The sequence below is a fragment of the Rhipicephalus microplus genome, chromosome 1 (genome assembly GCF_043290135.1).
Source record: "Rhipicephalus microplus isolate Deutch F79 chromosome 1, USDA_Rmic, whole genome shotgun sequence".
Taxonomy (NCBI): Eukaryota; Metazoa; Arthropoda; class Arachnida; order Ixodida; family Ixodidae; genus Rhipicephalus; species Rhipicephalus microplus.
The window spans coordinates 299,776,958-299,799,292 of NC_134700.1; the positions used below are offsets into that span (position 1 = coordinate 299,776,958).

General features: G+C 44.4%; 1 long non-coding RNA gene across 1 annotated transcript in view; it reads right to left on the reverse strand.

The window, feature by feature from the left end:
• Nucleotides 1-4,014: 4,014 nt before the first annotated feature.
• Nucleotides 4,015-22,335, reverse strand: part of LOC142770321 (uncharacterized) — a 124,017-nt gene continuing 105,696 nt past the window's right edge. The window contains exons 2-3 of the long non-coding RNA XR_012885843.1: nt 4,687-4,788; nt 4,015-4,620 (exon numbers count right to left, since the gene is read on the reverse strand). This is a non-coding gene — a long non-coding RNA (uncharacterized LOC142770321). The remainder of the gene's footprint in view (nt 4,621-4,686; nt 4,789-22,335) is intronic.

The following is a 22,335-nucleotide window of genomic DNA, read 5'->3' on the forward strand; positions in this document are numbered from 1 at the left end:
TACTATGTATATTACTCGTCGTTTTACGTGATAACACGCCCACCCATGTTTCTCCATTCTGTGAATTTCTTGTCGCGCGTCACGTCGCTAGTTGCAGGAGTTTCTCGGTGTGCCATCATAGTAATGTCAATGTAAAAAAGCCAAGCGGTAGTGCGAATCAATATATATAATTTGTCGTATAATTTTTCAACTTTATGTTTCTTATTATTACGCTGTTTGCCTCAGTGCTGAACAATAAAATAAAGTTTGTGCTGACTACAGCTGCCCATACTGCATTTCTCATTACGCTGCTTAAGGGTTATGACCACCATCTTTTTATTTATGTGCCTTAGTTACATGATGAGTATTTTAGCAGGCCTTTCTCAGGCTGTGATAAGCGGGCACGTTTGCTTGTGTTGCACCTTCATCACTATAGAAAACACTTCGAAGTGCATAGACATTGAGGCATAATAAGGATATGTATAAATATATTGTACACTCGCATGCAAGCCGAGTTAGGTGTATAAACCGAATATTCTGTCGTGCGCGTGCGCGTGCGTGCGTGTGTGTGTGCGCGTGTGTATTTAGATGTTAGGAGAACGTGCGAAGGTTCAATAAAAATGTTATTCTCTGGCTTGAGTATATCTTAGCACACGTACGAAAAGTCACACTGTAATATGTTCGAACGTTGCCTATCAGACCTCTGAACTGTGTATGGCGATTTCCAATACAACGAACCTCTGCCTGTTGAAAATTATCGTAGTGATCGACTCTGGCGAGATCTGTTCCGGCGGGTACAAGTATGAGCACAACTTGAGCAATAGTCCTGTCGCCGAACCAACTTAAAACACTTGTGCCGGAGATTTCAATCCAAAATGTCACAAAGTGTTAAGCCTTGATAAGCACCGCGACATGTTTTTCTGTATGCAGACATTATTCATTGTAAAAATGCCCAGCAATGATATTGTGATAGTAGGAACGCTTGGTTATTATATTATGCCAGCGCGAATCCACTGAAGAAAAAATTAAGTAGAGTGAGTGGCAGGGTTGAAGTGTTGGACCAAAAATTTCGCTGAGTGGGGGGGGGGGGGAGGGGGGAGGTTGAACTTCTTTTATAGGTTACGCCACTGGCTCAGCGCTCCATGTTCAAATAAGCCAATAGCTGATAGATGGCCTTCTACGAGTGCTTTTTGACCGGCTTCTGTCATTTGTCAAGAGAACAATGTTTTAGCTGAATTCGATAGCTTATTGTGATTTCCAGGGCGCGTGCTGCGCTATAACATTTGGCTCCCGTGTTCTTGGGAGCCTCCACTACCAATCAGCAGCGTTTTTTGACCGCGTTCAAAAAGCTTTGCGGGGCCATCTTAGGTGAATAGGCGCAGTAACGTGTGTGCCTTTTGTAGTGGGTGACCGGCTTTAATCTACCCTACTGAAAAAACCTATATAATTCCATACAGGATCCGTATGCTTCAATACAGGGGTTACAGGAGCTAATACAGGAGCTGTACAGGAACCAAATGGGGGTAGATGGGTCTTATACAGGAGCTATATGGTGGTATGTAGGAGCTGAATGGGACCTGGGCAGGACATATAGGGGTATGTAGGAGCTATACAGGCATTATGGGTTTGGTATGTAGGACTCTCATCTAGCACAATATAGGAGCTAATGGGGCGGAATGGGGGCCATACATAGGGCTTGATAGGGCTCAATGTCAACCTTGATAGTCAATGTAGTACATCAGTAAACTTATTAGACCAAATACCTAGGCATGCATGTGACGTATCAAGTGATGGTTAGTAGAGGTCGAGAAGGAAGAAGTGCAGAGTAGAATAAACATGGCGTATGAGCCAGGCCACATCGCCCATTCCTCAATAGCGTCACACAAGTCGACAGGATGAAGACCTCCCAGCCACTTCATCAGTGTCTCATCATCGACGCAGTTCTACACAAGACGCCCTGACCATACATCGCCTACGGAATCATCTCCTAGCCGCACACAGTGACCAGCACCATGACAGAATCATCGACCGACCTTCCCATCCCCAAGTACACCGGAGCAGCGGACGATGGACCTGTACAGGACTGGTTCGACCTGTTCGAGTTCCACGCTACCGCTGCATCTTGGTCGGAACGGGAAATGGTTACGAACTTCAGCGACTACGTCACCGGTGAGGCATTTAAATTTTACCTCACCCACATATTCGACAACGATGAGTCTTGGCAAAAGATAAAACAAGAAATGACCGTTTGGTTTAAAAAATACGATGACGACTACCACGAAGACTTGCTTGTAACCCACCATCCAGAGACAACTGCACTCAGTCGTCAATTTTACAGGCAGTCTTCAACCATTCGAACGCACAACAAGATTCGACCTCTGACAAAAGACGAAGTGGCACACGAGTTCAGTGGCAGACGACAACGCGTATTTTGGGAAAAACACAGCCATCGAGCGCGCCTCCCTTCTGCACGAAAGTCGGCATTTGCAAAGTCATCGCTTCAGCATATGACCCGAGACGTTGCCCAACCACCTGATGCCGTTCACTCTTCGTCTGGCATACGTGGTCCACCACCTGGGTTTTCATCACGCGGTTCATCAAGCGCTCCTAACGCTCACAATTTGCCTTGTAAGGACGTACGAAGTCATTATGATAATCACATGATTTGGCGACCAATGGAAATGTACGCTTGTACCACACTATATTGCTGCAATATTTCATGTTTTAGTGTGAATGTTTGAAACGAAAACGCACTACGTAAGCGCGGACGGGATATACAGGGACAAACACTTAGAGTGAAGCAGGACACAAGTAGACGCGTGGCTCTGTGGTTGGACCCCCGCTTGCCACGCAAACATACCTCGGTTTGATCCCCACTTAGACCCAGAAATTTTTATTTATTTTGTTTGCATCTTGCTCGGTTTTTCGGTCATGCAAAAGATGAATTTTCACTAACAACGAACGACGCCAATGCCAGCGCATAAATTTCTGCGAAACAAGCTTTTTAGCGCTATTACGCAAAAATTACACGGACGTAAAAAAAACAAACACAGCGCAAAAGTGCTGAGTGTGTCTCTTACGCCCATGTTCTCTTTTTACACTCATTATCACCCAAGTACACATCGTGTGCTTCCTGTGTTTAGGCTAAGGACAAAAGAAAGGAATGGATATGGGACCCGTTTTCTTACACACAACCCATTGAAAACAACACATAAAAAGAGCCAATGAAGATGCAGAGGACATTATTTGAAGTCTTTAAGGATAGCGTAGGAATTATATTATAAATTTAAAAAAGTTAACATAGACAAACCCACATATTTTCACTGTTTGGGGTCGAACCTAAAACCTTCGATGAACGCTTCCGCTGCTCGACAGGTGGAGTTACGTTAAAGGTTCATCTCCCGTCCACACTTTTACTTTTTGTGCGCGTAAACCTGCGAGTACTAGCCACCGACTCTCATAGGCATGACGATGAGTGTTCGAAACACGCGTTTTTGCCATGTGGCACCACATAGCCCGTAATCTCTCTGGTGGTGGCAACTGGCCAATAAATTTCGCTTATTACCCAAAGGCATGAAGTAGGCTGGAATGATACCATAGTAGTGATTGAACGAAAGTGCAATGAATCAAAGGCTTCTTTTCTTGGTAAGATACAATTATTCTTACTTTCCAATCTGTTCAAAGTCACGTAGACAAAAAAAAAGGCGATCTGAAAATTTGAATAAACTGGAAGGGGAGGCCATTTTATTTTCTCTAAGCTTATCTCAGTCCACATTAATTGATGCGCAACCATCGCGAAATGGAGATAAAAGCCAACAGGAGGAGCCTTCAACGGATTCGCTATTGGTAGAAAACATACTTTCCGATGCACGTCATCACTGCAAAATACACAATCGATGTACTGGAGAACTAAGTTTTAGTAGCCAGTTCTGTACTTATTTCTGTATTCATTTTTAAAACTAATTCGCGCATGTGATTTCTGAAGCGACAATAATCAAGCGAGTCTCTAAACTAGGCCACAGATCTTTCATATCTGTTTATTTCTGGTTCAAGGAATATTAAAAGTCATTCAAGCTGCACGCAATTTTCTGCTCCCTGCTTTGTCAGGATAAGATTTTGGCTCATTTCTAGCTGGCATGGCGTCACTTCCACTGTTTGGCGCCGCCCTCCATTGAGGGATATGCCGTCAAGTGCAATTAGTTTCGTAGATGAGGGGCCACCATCATCCATCAGAGCTTATAACTGGAGTTGAACGCTGCGCCCATTATAAACTCTCACCCACATATTCTTGTTGCTTTCATACAGCTTACAGCGATGTAAGTAATCTATACACCCAGAGCAGCGGGGACAATTTCCAGAGTGATGAAAAATAAGATATAAAAATTGCTCCTCTCCAACTATATATAACACAAAAAGCTTCTACATCAAAAAATTTATGAGTACGTACTTCACGAGTCCATTTTTTATGACGTGTGCACGAAAAAAGGGGGCTGAGCTGATGGCCCAGCCTATCACGTGGGTTAAGTTGGACAAGCCTTAAGAACATTTCTTGTTTTTGGAGTGGCGACACTTCTTTGTGCTGGCAGAATGAAGCATGTAGCACAGTCGTTCTCTGGTGTGTCGTTAACGAACTTGTTATCGCTGCAAAAGATGAATATTGGTAACGATAGCAGATTTCAGCAGACATCAACAGCAGTAGCAGCTTACCTACAGGTCAGGCCGCTTCTGAAACCAATCAACTGTATATTTTTTCTTGTTACCGGCTCACGTCGAGTTTGGGCCGCCATTGGTATGCCCCAGTTTCAAACACTGCAAGTAAAAAAAAGGGGGGGGGGGGTGCGCAGCTTGCACTACAGTGTCGCAAGGCCATAAGTGAAACCAGTGTTTCACCTAACTATACTTTGCTAGTAGGGTGTGCGAGTAATGAACTTCAAATTCAAATCGAATATGAATAATATTCGAGCACTAGTCGAATAGTAAACGGTCCACTAGTAAAGTGGACCGTTTTAAAAACAGCCGTAGAACAGTGGACATTTTGTTTGAAACAAATGTACACAAGCTTTCTTCAGACATCATTACAGTTAGTTTTTATCGACTCAAAGTGCCACAATTACGAAAAGTATAATAAGCTCGTGTACAGCCAGAACTAGAGCCTTCGTAATATTTTCCCCTCCATATTCAACTACACCTCTAACTAAAGTCATCAATGTGAGACTTCGTCACCTGATTTGAAATGAAATTGGCACACAAAAACTGAACAATTTTCAACCGAACACCGTGGATACAGCTGAAGCAGATCAATTCGTCACTGCAGCATGACTCGCGCACCGAAAACATGTAACAATCAGTGTTTGAATATACATCTGCAAGAACAATTTACGCAAATACCCCACTTGCACCTTATGTTAGCTATGAACGTGCAAGCAGTGATAGTCCCCATCTTCAGTTATTACAAGACTAGGAATGAAGCTGATTAAACGACACACCTTCAGCATAGTAAGAAGTGAGCAGTATATATATATATATATATATATATATATATATATATATATATATATATATATATATATATATATATATATATATATAGGGGAGTTTTCAAAAGAAACATGTTAATCCGCCCGTCATTATATTATCAGCAGTTACGTTGAAGCGTGGGCTGCGTGCAGATCACTCGAGGTATTTAAAGAAGAATAATGACATTAGGTTTTCTTGTTTTGGGGCTCTCTCTCCTGTGCTGATTATTCGAAAACTATTTAAAAAGTATTATTTCAAATATTTTTAATATCAACTATTCGGTTCCAGTACCGAATCGAACACATCCCTATCGAATTCATTATTTGACATTTCTAACAATCACAAGTCTTTATTTGCTAGTAATGCCAAGCCTTTGCTTCAGATGCTATAAGACTTTGAATAGACATGTCCCGTGACTACCCCTTACGTAATGTTGTGGTTTTAGTCACATAAGCTGTTACGTGGTTTTTAACGGGAACATGTCAGTTGGCTAGCTATTAACGCGATTGCGTCATGGAGTTCATTTCGCAGAAATTATGCCGTCGGCGTTGGTCTCGGCGTAATTGCTTGTGAGTGAAAATTGCCATTTAGTGCGTGCCTGAAAATCGAGATAGATACAAACAGAATAAATATTCCATTTGGGTGCCATGATTAATTGTGCGAGTGAAGAGAGAATGTCTCCGTATTGTCGATATTGTCCCAAATGGTACATTCGCGAAACGAGACAGCCTATTAGATTAAACGGTCATCGCGCGGACACGGCGAGAACACTAGCGAAAGCAGTGTCACAGCACTTTAATGAAGCAAGACGCAACTTTGACGACCTAAACTTCTACATACTTCAGTCAGACTTCCGGTCAGCTAGAGGCAGAAGTCATACTCTATTCACAGGTTCGACGCACTCCAGCAGGCAGGTATTAACGTTTTAAAGAGGCTCATAAATTGATTCGATAGGATACGTGCATAAGAAAAGTAATAAAGGTTTATCCTTTACTATTTCAAACATACCATTTTTAAATGGAGCTTCTTGTAACAAGCGTGATTCAGCGAAACGCATCCATGCCCACCGCATCCTTTTTTTTATTCATGGACACCGAGGTGCTCTCCCTGCCCTCACATAATTTGTCACGGTGCCCCACACAACCCCCGTATCTAATGTTGCCCGCCCACCTCTTTTGCTTGTATGGAGGAGAGGGTGTGCTAGAGATATCAGTTGATTGATATGTGGGGTTTGACGTCCAAAAACCACCATATAATTATGAGAGACGCCGTAGTGGAGGACTCCGGAAATTTCAACCACCTGGGGTTCTTTAACGTGCATACAAATCTGAGCACACGGGCCTACAACATTTCCGCCTCCATCGGAAATGCAGCCGCCGCAGCCGGGATTCGAACCCGCGACCTGCAGGTCAGCAGCCGAGCACCTTAGCCACTAGACCACCGCGGTGGAGCTAGAGAAATCAGTTCTGTTGCAGCCTTGGCGAAGACAGGTCGGCTTGTCGAAATGTCCGCTTGAGCACACAACCCTTGTTTACGGATTTTCCAACAGTGACATGATGTAACATTATTTTTAGTCGCATGGCTTGCTGTTACGCGATGCGATTTCAGTCCCGCGCTGCATGTTTACGCGATCTTTACTCACGTGAAAGATTCGCGTATCATAGTCGATGTATTCAGCACCGGACAAGTCGGCGCATGTGTTAAGGCACAGAAGCAGAAGAGGATAGAGTGAGTGGGCATGCGTTCATGATATATATAAATACTGTTTGCACTACCCGAACAAACAAAAAGTTCAGAAAGCTCCACTCTTTAAAAAGCACTCTGCTGTGCCCTATAGACAAGCAAAATATTTTTTGGGGCAGTGCGACATCGTCGAAGACAACTGCACTTTGGACACAAACCACAGCTGTTATAAGCACACCTCGAAGTGCAACCCTAAGTTCCGCGCGGACTGTCTACCATCATTAACTGTTTTTCTGTTTTGTGCCGCAATAAAAAGCATACCATTTCAAGTGTCCAATCTTGCAGCGGTTTCTCTGGATTGTGCTAGAAAATTTTTAAAACAGTATTTTTTATCTGCATTCGGTTTCTATCGATCGGTGGTGCCCACAACACAAGTCGGTGGAAGTGATGACGATGTACTGCCGGAGAAAGTCGAAAACTAGGGCAAGCGGTTGCTGTAAGCTCCATCCCTTTTTGTGTAATAATAAAACAAACATTTAGGTGGTCGTCTAAGGCTAGTAGACATAATTTGTGGTTGTTCTAATGAGCGGTGGCGGACGCAGTGCTCGCGTTGCTCGGCCGTTTGCAAGCAGGCATGCAGGCAAGCGAACACACCACCGGCAGCCCCACTGCGCACTGTTGCGCCGTGGCCTTGCCGGTCGCTACCGGCAATCGTCATCCAATGCCAAGCGACTTTACAAAGCGGCTTCAACTCAGTAGCGGCGCGGTGAATTCTGCTGGGCTTTCGGATTGTTGACCAAAAACCTTTTAGACACGCCTGACTGATGGACTGCCCGAAGTCTGAGCTGTCGCCTCCTCTGCGTTGCTCGAGTCCTCGAGTCACACACGACAATGAGCCAAGCATCTGGGATTGTATTATTGTAGCCAAGTGCACGGACGTTAGTCACTATAGGTTTTATTTGTTTGAGACTGGTTCTGAATTATGAGGGTTGTGCAGAGGGTACTCGCAGCATTTGGTGTGGTCCGACAATGGTTGGCTTCTCGAGTTCGTCGTATCCACAGGAAACATGAGTTCATGCAAGAGGCCTGATCGTGTGGAATGCCCATTGAGACAGTAGTGGTCGGGAGGTCTTGGCATCGAGACCAATGAAGAACCTTGATGTCTGGCCGCATCAATTCAGTCCATCTACATGTGGCAGCTCATCCTCGTCATGCATTGTTTGGTGGCAAGGGTGCTGTGGTGCCGCGGACTTGCCGGTCTCTACCAGCAATCGTATCCTGTGTAAAGCGACCTTCGAAAGCGGCTTCAACACAGTAACGGTGCGGTGAATTCTACTGGGTCGTCGACTCGTGGACCAAAAACCTTTTAAACACGCCTGAGCGATGGACTGCCCAAAGGAACCATTACAATCTGAGCTGTCGCCTCCTCTGCGTTGCTCGGGTCCTCGAGTCACACAAGACAATCGATCCGCGAGAACGTTTTCCACATTGCTTGGTCAGTGGCTGTGCCTTGGTTCATTCTTGTCTTCACGGCCTGCCAGGAGCTAGCAGCTGTGGATGAGTCAACCCTGAAACTTGCCAACCGGATGAGTCGACTCTACGCCTGAATTTCATCATACTGGGCCATTGTTGCCGCATTGCCGCTTCCTGTGCAACGAAGTGTGCGTGCATTTGCCCTTTCCTAAAGGGAGGCAATTCACCTCTTCGAGGGCGGAGTGGAAGACGAGGATTCTATTGGAGGATTGTGGACTCAATTGTCTAGCCTTGCAAGGAACCTCGGAAAGACGGAGGGTATAAGACGCGAACGCAGAGACGTTCGGTTGTGCTTCACCTGTTTCATGTTACTCGAAACATGTAAATACTGTATATAAACGCTTTTTTACGAACTCCGGCTCCTCTACTTGTCTTCTCCTGAGACTCGGATGGCTCCACTCAAAAACCACGCTACCCGAGGTCGCCACATACATGGAAGTGGTCGGATATCCCGACACCTAATTCCTAACAACGTCCGTTGAACGCGTGAGAGAAAAGGCAGACTACTCTTTGGCGCAACCTAAAGCTGCCATAAATACCTAAAATACAAGTTGACGTCTTAGGTGTTTGTTTTTAAGCGAAATAAGTCTACGTGCGAGAAGGTCTTGTCCAGCCAATATATTGAACTAGATTGGTGTTGTGTGACGCTAGTGGTCATTATTTGTCGATTTCAAACATCAAATTAATATTGTAATGCCTTTGTTATGTAACAAAAACATGCTCATTGCCGCCGATGTTATGAACGAGCTTCTCATTTTCGCCACAACCAGAAAAAAATTCCGAGTGGTATAGTCTCTTTAACCTCCTTAAAATAGGTCAACTACTCAAGAGAAACAGCAACGAAATCTGCTCAACTGCTCTATTTGTTTTAATAGAAAGGGTTGACGCATGCCCAGTAAAGAAAACCAAACGGGCTCAAGGATTACAAGACAAAACTTGCGCTCTCTCTCTCTCCCCCTCCTTTCTTTCCAGTAAGTGTGGTGATTATTCGTCACTTTTGAGCGTGTAAGCTGCCGACAACATTACTCAAACATTTTCCTCCTCACGCTTGTTTGTTTCTCTCCTAGGTTAGACAATCATGTCTAGCGTTGGAGCCAGACACTTTTAGCAAGGTGCCGTTCGAGGCCCACACCCCGTAGATTTTCCGCCCCCGCCTTGCATCCATCGCTTTGCTACGTTCGAAGCACACGTTTTGGTGGCCGCCATCGGGAAGCCAACCTTTCTTTCCTCCCCACATTTCGCTTTTGTGCCGTTTGTAAGAATCGCCCCTTCTTATTTCGATCTCTCGCTTTTGTCTGTGTGTTTCGATGACACGTGTCTACGCTGACCGTTGCCTGCATAAGGTGGATGCGCAATGGTCTTTCATTCTAGATTCTCCCTCTTTCCCTGTATCGCTCTTTTTTTGTACCGATTGGGCTTCACGCTGCGGAGCGTTGGCCCTCCTTCAGCAGCCAATGATTGGACGACGGTAGCCACCAGGGAGATGGATGAAAATTAACGACTTCGCGGAAGTGATGGCTCACGTAAGAAGATAAAAATGGCCCCGCGTTCACATTCGAATATGAAGAAAACTTTTTACTGGGCGCGTTTGCTGTCTTCGTTCCCCCTGTCCACCAGTATTTGTTTATTCCTCATTGTGTGCCTGCTTGTTTCTCCATACAACTGCCTGTTTCTTATCGTTTGTTAGAAGCTAGCAGCCTGGTTTTTCGGCTAGTCGCAGCTTTGGTGTGCCTTCAACTCATGGCTGGCTGTTTCTTGAAACAATTACTATATAGACGGACCTTGTTTTTGTATTTTTTTATCTCTCCCTCTTCTCTGCCAACTGGAGCGTATAAGAATGAGTGCTTCCGCCCTCGGATCGACACTTATCTCGAACTAAACGAAAGCGCTCAGACGTGAAGACAAGAAAGCAGCTTTTTTAAAAATAAATAATCTCAGTGCAACAATAAAACAAATAAAACACCGTGACATCCTCAAAGTGAATGATGTTAGAAGAGCTTGCTCGGAGGTGGACGGGGCATTTCTTGGACAACAATTTTTGCAGAAATGCTTGTTAACGAGCCGGCGCATGATTTGTACGTTAAAGGCAGCGTTTGTTTTATTGAATGTATATAAGAAGAGGTTTGTACCAGTGCGTGGCGCCGGCTACTCCTCCTCTCTTGCTCAAAAGTCGACATCGCATATTTAGTAGTAAACACAAGGTTATACATATGTGCATAGCACAACGCTTACGTACTGAGTCCACGCTTTTCAATACTGAGTGTCCACACCACACAGAAATGTGTCCACACCACATGGAAATGTGCACACACCACACAGAGTTTGTAAATCAGAAGTAATCTCACCAATTTCAGAGTTCCCACAAAACATGAAAGTTCAGTAAAATGTCTAAGGTGATCTTGTCGCTTAAGTAGTGAACTGTTTTCAGAAAGGCTTTCGCAAATGTATCGTAGTGAAACACGATAATATTGTGTAGAAACATACCACTTAACAGTAGCAATAACACCTTTTTTTCGTTTAGTACTTTTGAGCTATTTCTGATTACTCCAGAATGTGAACGACTGCCCGCGCTGCAGTGGTTTGTAGCTTTCCTTTTGGCCATGGACACAAGACTTTTCCAATTGATGAACATTGCTTATTCAAAGAATTTAGCTTTTGTAAGAGGTTCTCTCGAGGTATGTAACAGTTTTTACAATTTAGAAAAATGTGCTCCACATCTTCATGAGCTTCTCCACATCAGCAGGTAGGACTGCTAGCTTTCCTTATTTTATACAGGCCTTCGTGTAAGCTGTGCCAAGTCGAACCCTACGGATGACTGTTTCTACTGATCAGCTAGCCTTTAACGGACTAATAAATTTTATAGAGGGATCAAATATATATAACAGAGAGTTTTGCGCGCCATTTTCGAACTAGGTATCGATAGACAGTTGACGGCTTTGCTTATTCATTAGACATCATGCATCGCTCAGAGATAGAGGTAGCAGTGATATATTATTTTCGTGATGTTCTGCATGTGCAGTGTGATCAGCTATGTCGTTTTCTGCGATTTCACAGTGGCTTGACACCCACTGGAACACTATGGTGTGGTTTAAATTTTTTGCTGTAGGGTACATTCTCTGTATTTCATATGCGAGCTCACTAGCTGTGTTGCCCAAGCTGATTCCTTTTAAAGAAACTAACGAGGACTGTGAATCACTGATAACTACCCATCGAAATGGACCTGCCTGTAAACATATGAAGCGTAACGCACAGAGTATTGCATAATGCTCTGCCACTGTGGATGTCGGGAAATGGCTTAGCTTAAACGCTTTTCTCGCTCGGTATGCAGGTACAAAGAATGCCGACGTAGAGATTTGATTCAGACAGAATCCATCGGCGTACACGTGGATATAGTCTTGATATTTAGTATAAAGATGTGTTAAAATTCATTGCTTTATTGCAATTACAGGCATATCATTCTTAGAAGTCAATCCCGGAATTGAAGTTGTGATATCTGAGATTGAGAGTCACCATGGTGGGTGGGACGCATATGGAGGCCAGTATTCGTGCGTAGCCAGTAAACTCTTGCATTCTAGTATAGCTTTGTGTATTCTTGCAGCTGATCTCTCCTGAATAGCTCGAGGACGTCTCGAGGCCGGCACGGCACAGTGTTGGCCACGTCGATTGCCACGTTAACTACCTGCCCCTCTATGGCATGCTGGCGGCTGCCGTGAGTCAGATGCCTAACGCTCATAAATGGCAGACGTGCAGCTAGCAGCTATCTATTTTCAACGAGGTTGAAAGCAGGCAGGTGAAGGGGCTTGGCGGAATATCGGTACCCATGTGTGACACTCATCGTAGCAACTTGTCGTGTGATGCCGTGCCTACGAAGCGACGAGAACGAAGCTGACGAAGTCGCGAGGAGGCGAGCGCTTGGGCCATCGAGAACCGACGGCTTCAATGGCGGTGCGCCATCTAGTAAGCGTTGTTGTAATCAGAGTTTCCTACAAAAAACTATTAGGGACTCTGGCGCTGCGATCGTTCAGCGACCATGGGAATTATGGGCATAGTGCCTAGAACATACTTGACACTATAATACAGGTATGACATGAATTTGCCTGGTCTTCGTGCTTGCGGGAGGCGAATGCATTTGTGGCTTCGTTTATTACTGTGTTTTCGTTTAGATCCAAAGGAAAGAATAAACCGTTTTTCAATTCATGGCCCGATTTGAAGTGGTAAGCCTAAACAATTGGGGTGTTGAAACGTAACTGCCGAATCGTTGCTGTTGTGAGACAAAGTAGCTTCAAGCCACACGAAACCAGAATGAACGTAAAGTACGAAGACTAGGCGAATCCATGTCGTACTCATAATTCTCATGCTCGCTGAAACGCCATACGTTGCATCTCCCATAAACACTAGCGCCAGAGTTCCTTCTAGTTTATGTTTAGGAAAATATATATTTAGAATCGCCGACAACGCCGTGAGTTGCGACCGTAAAGTGTACACTGGACACATTGGTGTACACGCCAGCCGCCGCCACCGCCAGACAAAGCACCAGCATTTGAAGCTTGCCGAGCAAGCTCCAAAATTTTCTTTTCTTCACGACAAAAATAGCGAACTTCATTCCAGCAAATCTATCTCAATGATTGTATATAGAGATTCGTTCTCGTTTTTAAAAAAATTGACACTGTCACATATTTTCTTGTATTAAGTGGTATTTTAGGGCACCGTAAAACGGGAATAACGTTACGCTTGAATAATTGTGCCAAACATGGTCGTCATGAAACATTTTATAGGACTGGGGAACCATCACGACGTTTTAGGCACAGAGTAAAGCACCGATTTGCTAAGCACCGTAATCCTGCACGGTGACTTCCCACTGCGCATGAATGATCTTGGGCCCCGATGAAACGGTCACAAAGCTAACCTTTTGAATTCTATTCCTTAGAAGTGAGCCCCCTAGCCGCTTGCAGTGTGCGCTTGGGACGCTTATATATCTTGCGTTCACGCATTCACGCATTGCGAAGCTTTGTTCCTGGGAGGGTTTTAAAGGCGAAGCATTTCTTAGCGAACTTCAGCGACTTTGCGCGTATCTATCTATCTATCTATCTATCTATCTATCTATCTATCTATCTATCTATCTATCTATCTATCTATCTATCTATCTATCTATCTATCTATCTATCTATCTATCTATCCACCTAAGACTTTTAGCTCTCGCGGCCGTTTCGAATATGGTATCGATACCAAACTTGGTATGGTATAACATGACTGGATGAAGAACATTTTTCACTAGTCATGACAAGAAAATCATGACGTATGTCATGAATGTCATGATTTACATTTCATGGCCCTGCAGTTCTTGCGGTGGTTCCCTTCACATGGCATGCTGGAAAACCGGTATGGTATGACATGATTGTATTGCGAACACAAGCGACGGACCCTAACTTTTTTAAAAATCCTGAGATTCGTGTCATGTAACAAATTGACTACATGCCATGCTCATGATGCACTGGCGGCCATTTCGCTGGCTTCACTTATAACAAATTTGGTACTACGGGACGTGAATGTCAAGAAAGTATCATACTGGTGCAAACGTGATGAACATGATATGCGTGTCATGTAACAACATGGCTACATGCTACGCTCGTGATGCTCTCGAGGGCCGTTTTGATAGCTTCGCATGTACCAAACTCGGTATTACGTGACGCGAACGGACGACATAAGTAAATGACACATAAAAACAATAATCACGACATGCGTGTCATGTAACAACATGACACGCATGTCACTACATGCCACACTCATGATGCGCTCGCAGCTGTTTCGCTAGCTTTACATGTGCCAAATTTGGTATTACGTGAAGTCTATGGATGTCGAAGGTATGCGACTGGTGCAAACATGAACATCCTCACACGCGTGTCATATAAGAACCCGACAACATTCCACGCTTATAGTGGGCTCACGGTCGTTTCGCTAGCTCCACATATACTAAATTTGGTATCACGTGGCGTGAATAGATGACGAAGGTAAACGACACATGAAAACATGATGATTATGACACGAAAGTCATGTACGGCATCATTGATACCTCCAACTCGTAAAGCTTTGCTGATTTTGAAGTGATATATCAACCTTTCTCATTCGTGCGTCGCATGTAATCGATTCCCACTGTACGGGGGATCTGCTTTTTTTATCGCCGCGTGTACTTTAGCTCCATGGTCCAATGATCCCTTTAGTATTTCGTGCATGCCGCCGGCCACTATGGATGGTCTTATGGTTTTTAGTCACGGCGAGAATCCGGCTGGAGCCATGTGCGCATGCGTACTTGTTTTGAACCTTCTGCATAATAATAAATAACACCACCAGACATTTTCAAGATCACGTGCAAGGAATGCACGAATTACAGAGGCGAATGGCAGAGAAAAGGAGGGTTAAGCGAGGGAGTGGGGAGGTCGGCTCGAGGACAATCTGTCCTGCTAACCGATTCTCGGCCATCTCGCTGGGGTGGGGCATTGCGTAAATTTTAATTATACTTTAGGCGCTTATGGAGGAATGGTAGGCGCACCACGTGGGCAGTGCTGGCTTTCATTGTTCTTCCTTTTGCGAAATGGCGAAGTACCCGCACTCGCGCAGCTGCACACTTTGTTGGTGGCGATAATGATGTGATACCAATTATGCATGTGACCTTTCTATGCTTGTGACCTTTCTTTAAGCCAACCACTAACTATGGAAATCAACTGTTTCGGCGAATGCTGTAACTCAACGCTCCTGCCATGCAACATTACTTGCTTTACTTTGCTTCTTTGATTTACATGTCATTTTTGTATCGTTTTTTAGCAGGATCGAGCTTCAAGCAGCTGCGAATCTCTCCATGATACAATGGCTGCTTGCCACGCAGAAGTACTTGGTGGCATCTCCACTCAAAGCGAGACGACGTAATTATTTTTCATTTGTATATATGGCCAACCTACACGAGATTGCCCACGCCCGAGCACTCAAAGTTACACACCATGCTGGGCAGTCTGGCGTATCTTCAGACTCCTATACTTAGCGGTGTTAGGGATGTTCTCCTTAATTTAACGTGATGACTAAACACTACCAGCTGGACAGAAGGGTCTTTCCCCATCCTCATATGAAACTTTGTAGGGCACAGGCCCTACAACCTCCGCCTATGCATCGAACCAGGTCGTATCCCAGTCTTCGTTCCCACAGCCATTTATTTGGAGGCATTGATGCCACATGCCCAGATTGTAGCGCTGCATCTACTTACGTTAGACCGCACGCTCTGAAAGCACCGCTCATTACAGAGTTCTCAGCACATATGACCGAAGAGGAATGGAATTCTGCGCTCAAGAACTTTTACATCAACTCAGGGCTGTCCAGAGGGCCCTCGACGCGGCAATCAGGCTCGGCCCACCCGTTCCGACGTGGGTGTGGGCGACTCTTTATTCATTTATTTATTTAATACTGCAGACCAAGAACTGATCCAAGCTGGACAGGTACAATAGGCATGATATAAGTACAAAAACACATGTGAAAACATGAGAATATATCACGAGAAATAAAATCGAAAACTCGTACTAACAGAACGCATAAAAGTAACATGGCAAAATATTACATAAAAATAATCAGAACACAAATTGACAGTGCCTATTTTAGCTCTAAACAACAGAACGTTGGCGGAGATCAGCCAGGCAGTTCCACTGTGACAGTACGCAGAAAAAAAAAAGTTTAAATGCATTGTTTTCGGAAAAATGTGGGGTTAAAGAATGCGTGATGATGACGTGTATGCCTAGTGGACAGATGCGATACATTTGAACTCGGGTCAAGGGCTAACTTGTGATAACTAGCAGATCTAGGAAGTTAAGGCGGTTCCTTTTTCGTCGTACTGAAAGTGTTTAAATGTTGTTAGCAGTCATGAGTTCAGTCGGCGAGTCCATAAGTTTGAACCTAGAGTAAGCAAACCTAACAGCCTTTCTTTGTCCTGCTTCGAGTTTCTTAATGTTGGATTTAGTAAAAGGGTCCCATACAACACAAGAGTATTCTAGTTTTGGTCTTATGTACGTATAATAACTAAGTAGTTTCATGTTAGAAGGAGAATTTTTAAATTTATGTTTTTGAAAACACCACCCACGGAACGCAGAAGAACATACGTTGTCTATGTGAGTGTTCCAAGACACGTCATTAGTTATAGTCACGCCTAGATATTTGTAGTTTTTAATTTGTTTTAGTGAGGGTAAGCTGAGGTTAAAAGTAAATTGAAGGGGTGTTTTTGAATTATTCATGCAAAGATACACAGTTCTTTGTGGGTTCACTACCATACCGTTGTCACTGCACTAGACTAGTATCTTATCAAGACATACGCTGAGGTTCTCTTGATCATTAGAACAAGTAATTTCACGAAATAGCCCACAATCATCCGCGAATAATCCTGAGTTCCTGGTAGTACTGTGCTTACTATGTCGTTTACATAAATTAAAAATAGCAGCAACTCCAGGACACTACCCTGCGTCCCGCCTAATGTAACAGGAAAAAACCTCGAATCGCTCCCATCTATTGAAACAAACTATGAACGTTCTGACAAATAGTGTTGTATCCAGGAAATGAATTTGGCGGGTAGATTCCTTTCTTTGTGTTTTGTAAATAACTTGTGATGAACAACATTATCGAATGCCTTGTTAAAGTCAAGAGAAATGACGTCCATTTGACCATTTTATCCAGAGTTTCTGCAAATGAATGAACCACTGAGACTGAGTTACCGTTGAATAGCCTTTTCCAAAGCCATGCTGAAAATTAGTCAGCACAGAGTTTTGCTCGAGAAATTTCACAATGCGCTTAGATTATACATGTTGGAGCGTTTCACAAATTGGTGATGTTAATGAGATGGGACGGTAGTTTTCTACAAGTTAATGGTTGCCTTTCTTAAAGACAGGAACAACACCAGCCCCCTCCAATCACTGGGCAGTTTTGCACTCAAAAGTGAACACCGAAGGAGCGCAATGACAAAAGTAGTGATATTTTCGGCATAACGGCGAAGAAAGACATTTGGCACATTGTCTGTACCACAAGATGACTTATTATTCAACTTCAAAATTATTTCAAGAACACCCGAATAAATTATAAAGCCCACTTCATTAGACTGAAATACTCTTTGCTGAGGCGTATGAAGAGTCGCCTCAGAAAACACGCCATGGAAAAATTTGTCAAAATGTTCAGCAATAAGCTTCAGGTCTGTAATTGTATATCTATTGACTAATATTTGTAATAACTGTTTATTACTATCACTCAGGAAGCTCCAGAGCTTGATAGGATCGTTTTTTGAAAAGTTTGACGGTGTTGTTTAAAATTGGAAATTCTCTGAACCACGCAAAGCACTCGCGCTTTAGATGAATTTGTGGTGACTGCGACTTTAAATGAAATTTGCGCTTTAGATGAATGAATTTACGCGTAATCAATGGGGCACTTTTTGCAATAATTTTATATTTGGTTGCAGTGATTCTGTGCAATGGTGGCACATCCTAGTAAATTGGTACCATAGCTAATCAACATCGCCCTCGTTTTTAATAAAGTCATTGTAACAACTTTCCATCTACTGCACAATAGACGCATCATCAGATCTTGCATAATCATTGAAGGTTAGCGTAGTTGTGCGTTTGTGACCGGTTGAGTTATATAAATGAATGGTAACACTTACAAGATAATGATCAGACAGGCCACTTTCAATTAAAACAGTATATTCATAAAAATCGCGATTTAGTAACGCTAAGTCTAATATTGCACTGGACGAACCTTTTTCAAGAGAAGGCTGCCTAACCACTAGGTCGTGAGTAAGCATGATGTCAAAAATTATGTTGGCATTTTTGGCCGATTTGCGGAGTCCCTGAAGGAGTTCCCAATCAATAGTTGGTAAGTTAAAATCCCCGATAACAAAAACTTTTTTTTACTCTGGAATTGTATTATATGCTCTTGAAATTTCAGCAAATATTCAGGAGCAGCGTCTACCTCCTTTAGGTAGAGTTCCTCAGGACCTCAATAAAGTTCTGTGTCTGTCTGTGTGCAGATATCTTTAAGATTCACTCGCGCACAACGACGTCGCGCCAACACTGAAACTGGAATTTCTGCGAAACCAGCTCAATAACGCTATCGCCTTCAAAGAATGAAAAATAACAGTCTGGGACGGCACTAAATGGTCTCCCGACAGTCACCCTCTAAGTACTACGAACGGGCATCGCTTGTAGGCTGTCACAACTTCTCGTTCAGTCCAATATGTCGAGGAAACCTAAACCGCGCCCTCGGGGCTCCACCTGCGTTGAAGGCTGTGTAGGCCAGTGCCCTACATTTTTTTTATCTATATATTATCCTGGAGAGCCAGGGTAAAAAGCCCCCAACACTCACACGAGATCATGAGCACGGAAGCGCGCATGAATGATAGGGTAGCACACCGAAAAACCGTATGGACATTCAGACTACTTCTTTTTTTGTTCATTCTATTGCAACTAGAACCTTGGCATTGAAATATAGTTGTATGATCGAGATGTTCAGTTTAGTATAAAACAGCTCGTTGCTGTCTGTTGCCCAGAAATGATACCGTACGCCAGTCAGTCCTACTATATTATAGCATGGTATTTCTCTGAGTGAATTACTGAAAACGCGGCATTACATACGTCAACAGTGTTATTTCACTAAATTTTACGACAAGCTATGTCAATGAAAAGTATCCCCTCCAGGCTTTAGTTTGCATCATGAGCTGAGGTTCATGTACATAACTCAGCAAACTGTGTTATACCCAGCCCAAAGTGATGACAATTGCACTTCCCGATGTGGAAACTAACAACCACTTTCCACCTCTGTTCCCCCCCCCCCCTACCCTATCGTGTTCCTTCTCAGCGCCATCCCTCCTCCCCCCACTCCATTTTTTTGTGACAATGCGCCCCTACGCTGGCACTTCCACCGCGTTAAGCAGTGCGCGTCAAAAGGTATCCACCGACAGCCACGAGTGCACGTTACCAGGGCAAATATACAAAAACTACTAAGTAATCGTATCGGCAAAATTTTTTCCAACAGCTTCTAGCACTCGGCCACGGCGTCTACGCTAAGTACGCAGAGCAAACAAAACGCGCAAACACAATTCTAGTTTCAACACACCCAAGCTTTTCCCGCCAATTCATATCCCACAGGAGCTAGAGGACAGCAATCACAAGATGACTTAACCCGCGATGATCGATAGGCGTTCCCATCTGACAAACACGGAAACAGCGGCTCAGGTAATTCGATAACAGGAGTAGAGGACGGGCCAGCACAGCTACTAACAAGACCAACTCGCGTTTCTCGGCACGAGGCAGGAAGACGCGCCGTTGCTTGGCGCCCACAAGAGAGCACCCCTAACTTGCCGATACCGCGTCAACGGCTCAACGCAGGCTTTGCGAAACTAGCTGGAGCTCCTTCCTTTTCCCACTCGCATTGACCCGCCGAAAAGCAAGCAGAAGACCACCTAGACGTGCGGCAGAAAACGTGCACCATCTTATCACAAAGCCCTGGCGGCCTCTTTGTTTCAGCATTCACAATCTGCCAACTTTTTTTTTGTCTCCGTCTGATAGAGCGACGGAACAAAAAAGAAACCGTCGCGGCAAAAGGAGGAGGAAGTGACAGGATGGGAACGACACGAACGACAAGGGCGTCCCTTTTTTTTTTTTTTTTCGCGAGACATGCCGAATCAGCAACTTGCTGGCCTGCTGCTCGTTTGTTCACGCGTGCGCTCCAACACGCGGATGAGCCTCCTTCCTGTGGCAGCTGCAAACAGTGCAGCCACTCCCGAGAGACGCCTTATGCCACAGCGGCAAAGCGTCTCGCGGCTGCTGTCTGCCCTGTACACTTCCTTGTTTTAAATGCGAAGCATTTCTTAGCGAGCTTCGGCAACTTAGAGAGTATCTATCTATCTATCTATCTATCTATCTATCTATCTATCTATCTATCTGTCTGTCTGTCTGTCTGTCTGTCTGTCTGTCTGTCTGTCTGTCTGTCTGTCTGTCTGTCTGTCTGTCTGTCTGTCTGTCTGTCTGTCTGTCTGTCTGTCTACAGCTTTTAGCTCTCCCGGCCATTTAGATAACAGTATCGATACCAAACTTGGTATGCATGACTGTATGAAGAACATATTTGACTAGTCATAACAAGGAAATCATGACATGTGTGTCATGAATGTTATGATTTACATTTTATGGCCCTGCAGCTCTTGCGGTGGTTCCCTTCACATGGCATGCTGTAAAACTGGTATGGTATCACATGATTGCATGACGAACACAAGCGACAGACTCTAACATGAAAATCATGACATGCATGTCATGTAAAAACATGACTACGTTCCACGCTCATGATGCGCTCGCGGCCTTATCCCTAGCGTCACATATACCAAATTTAGTATTACAGTACGTGAATGGATGACGAAGGTATTTGACTGGTGCAAACATGATAATCATGAAATGCGTGTCATGTAACAACATGACTACATGCCACGCTCATCATGCGCGGGCGGCAGTTTCGCTAGCTTCTCTTATACCAAATTTAGTATTACCGGACGTGATTAGAAAGCGAAGGTATGATACTAGTGCAAATGAAATGCGTGTCATGTAACAACATGACTACATGCTACACTCATGATACGCTCACGGCTGTTTCGCTACCTTGACATATGCCAAATTTGGTATAACGTGACGTCAATGGATGACGAAGGTATGTGACTGGTGCAAACATGATAATCGTGAGATGCGTGTTATGTGAGAACATGACTATATGCCACAGTCAAGGCGCCAATACATTTTGACGTGACGTGGTGCGCGTGCTTGCGGGCGTTCATTTGATTGATTGATTGGTTGATTAAAACTTTATTTTGGTCCTTAGAAGACGAAGGGGAGACGCCACGCCACCCGGCTAATCTCACGTAAGGACCGTCAAGCCGAGCTTGGTGCATGGCCCGTTCATGGGCACTCTGGACGGCCAGGGTTTGATCCTTAAGTTCGGGGCTGCGTAAGAGTGCAGCCCACCCGTCCTCGCTGAGGGCGGAGCCGATGGCTTCCCATTCCCACAACACATGGTTGAATGTTGCTAACAGTCCACAAGCGGGGCAATCCACACTTGGATACCGTTCAGGGTAGATTTCATGAAGAACAGCAGGGTTAGGATACGCACTGGCTTGCAATAGTCTAAGGGTGACTGCATGCGCCCTGCACAAGGCAGGGTGTGGGAAAGGGAATACCCTTCTTGACAGATAGAAGTGCTTTGTTATTTCGTTGAACGCGTAATTAAGGGTTTCCAGTGAGGCAGAGGGACTGCGGAGGAGGCGCAGTCATTGAGTCCTCATGCGGCCTCGTGTGCGCCCTCGTTTGGGTTAGAGGTATAGAACTTAATCGACCTCAGGGGAGCGGGAAACCAAGTGAAAGAATGGGACGAGGTACTCTTGACGCTTTGGAGAATATTGAGGGCATGAGGGGCTACCATCCAGGTTTCGTAGGCTTTGATAGCCGCCTTGGAGTCACTGTATTTTGACTCTCTGCGACTATCTAGCATAGCCAGCACGATTGCAACCTGTTCGGCTATCACGGGCTTCGATGCGTACCGTGGCGGAGCAAGTGAGCCTGGAATTTGAGT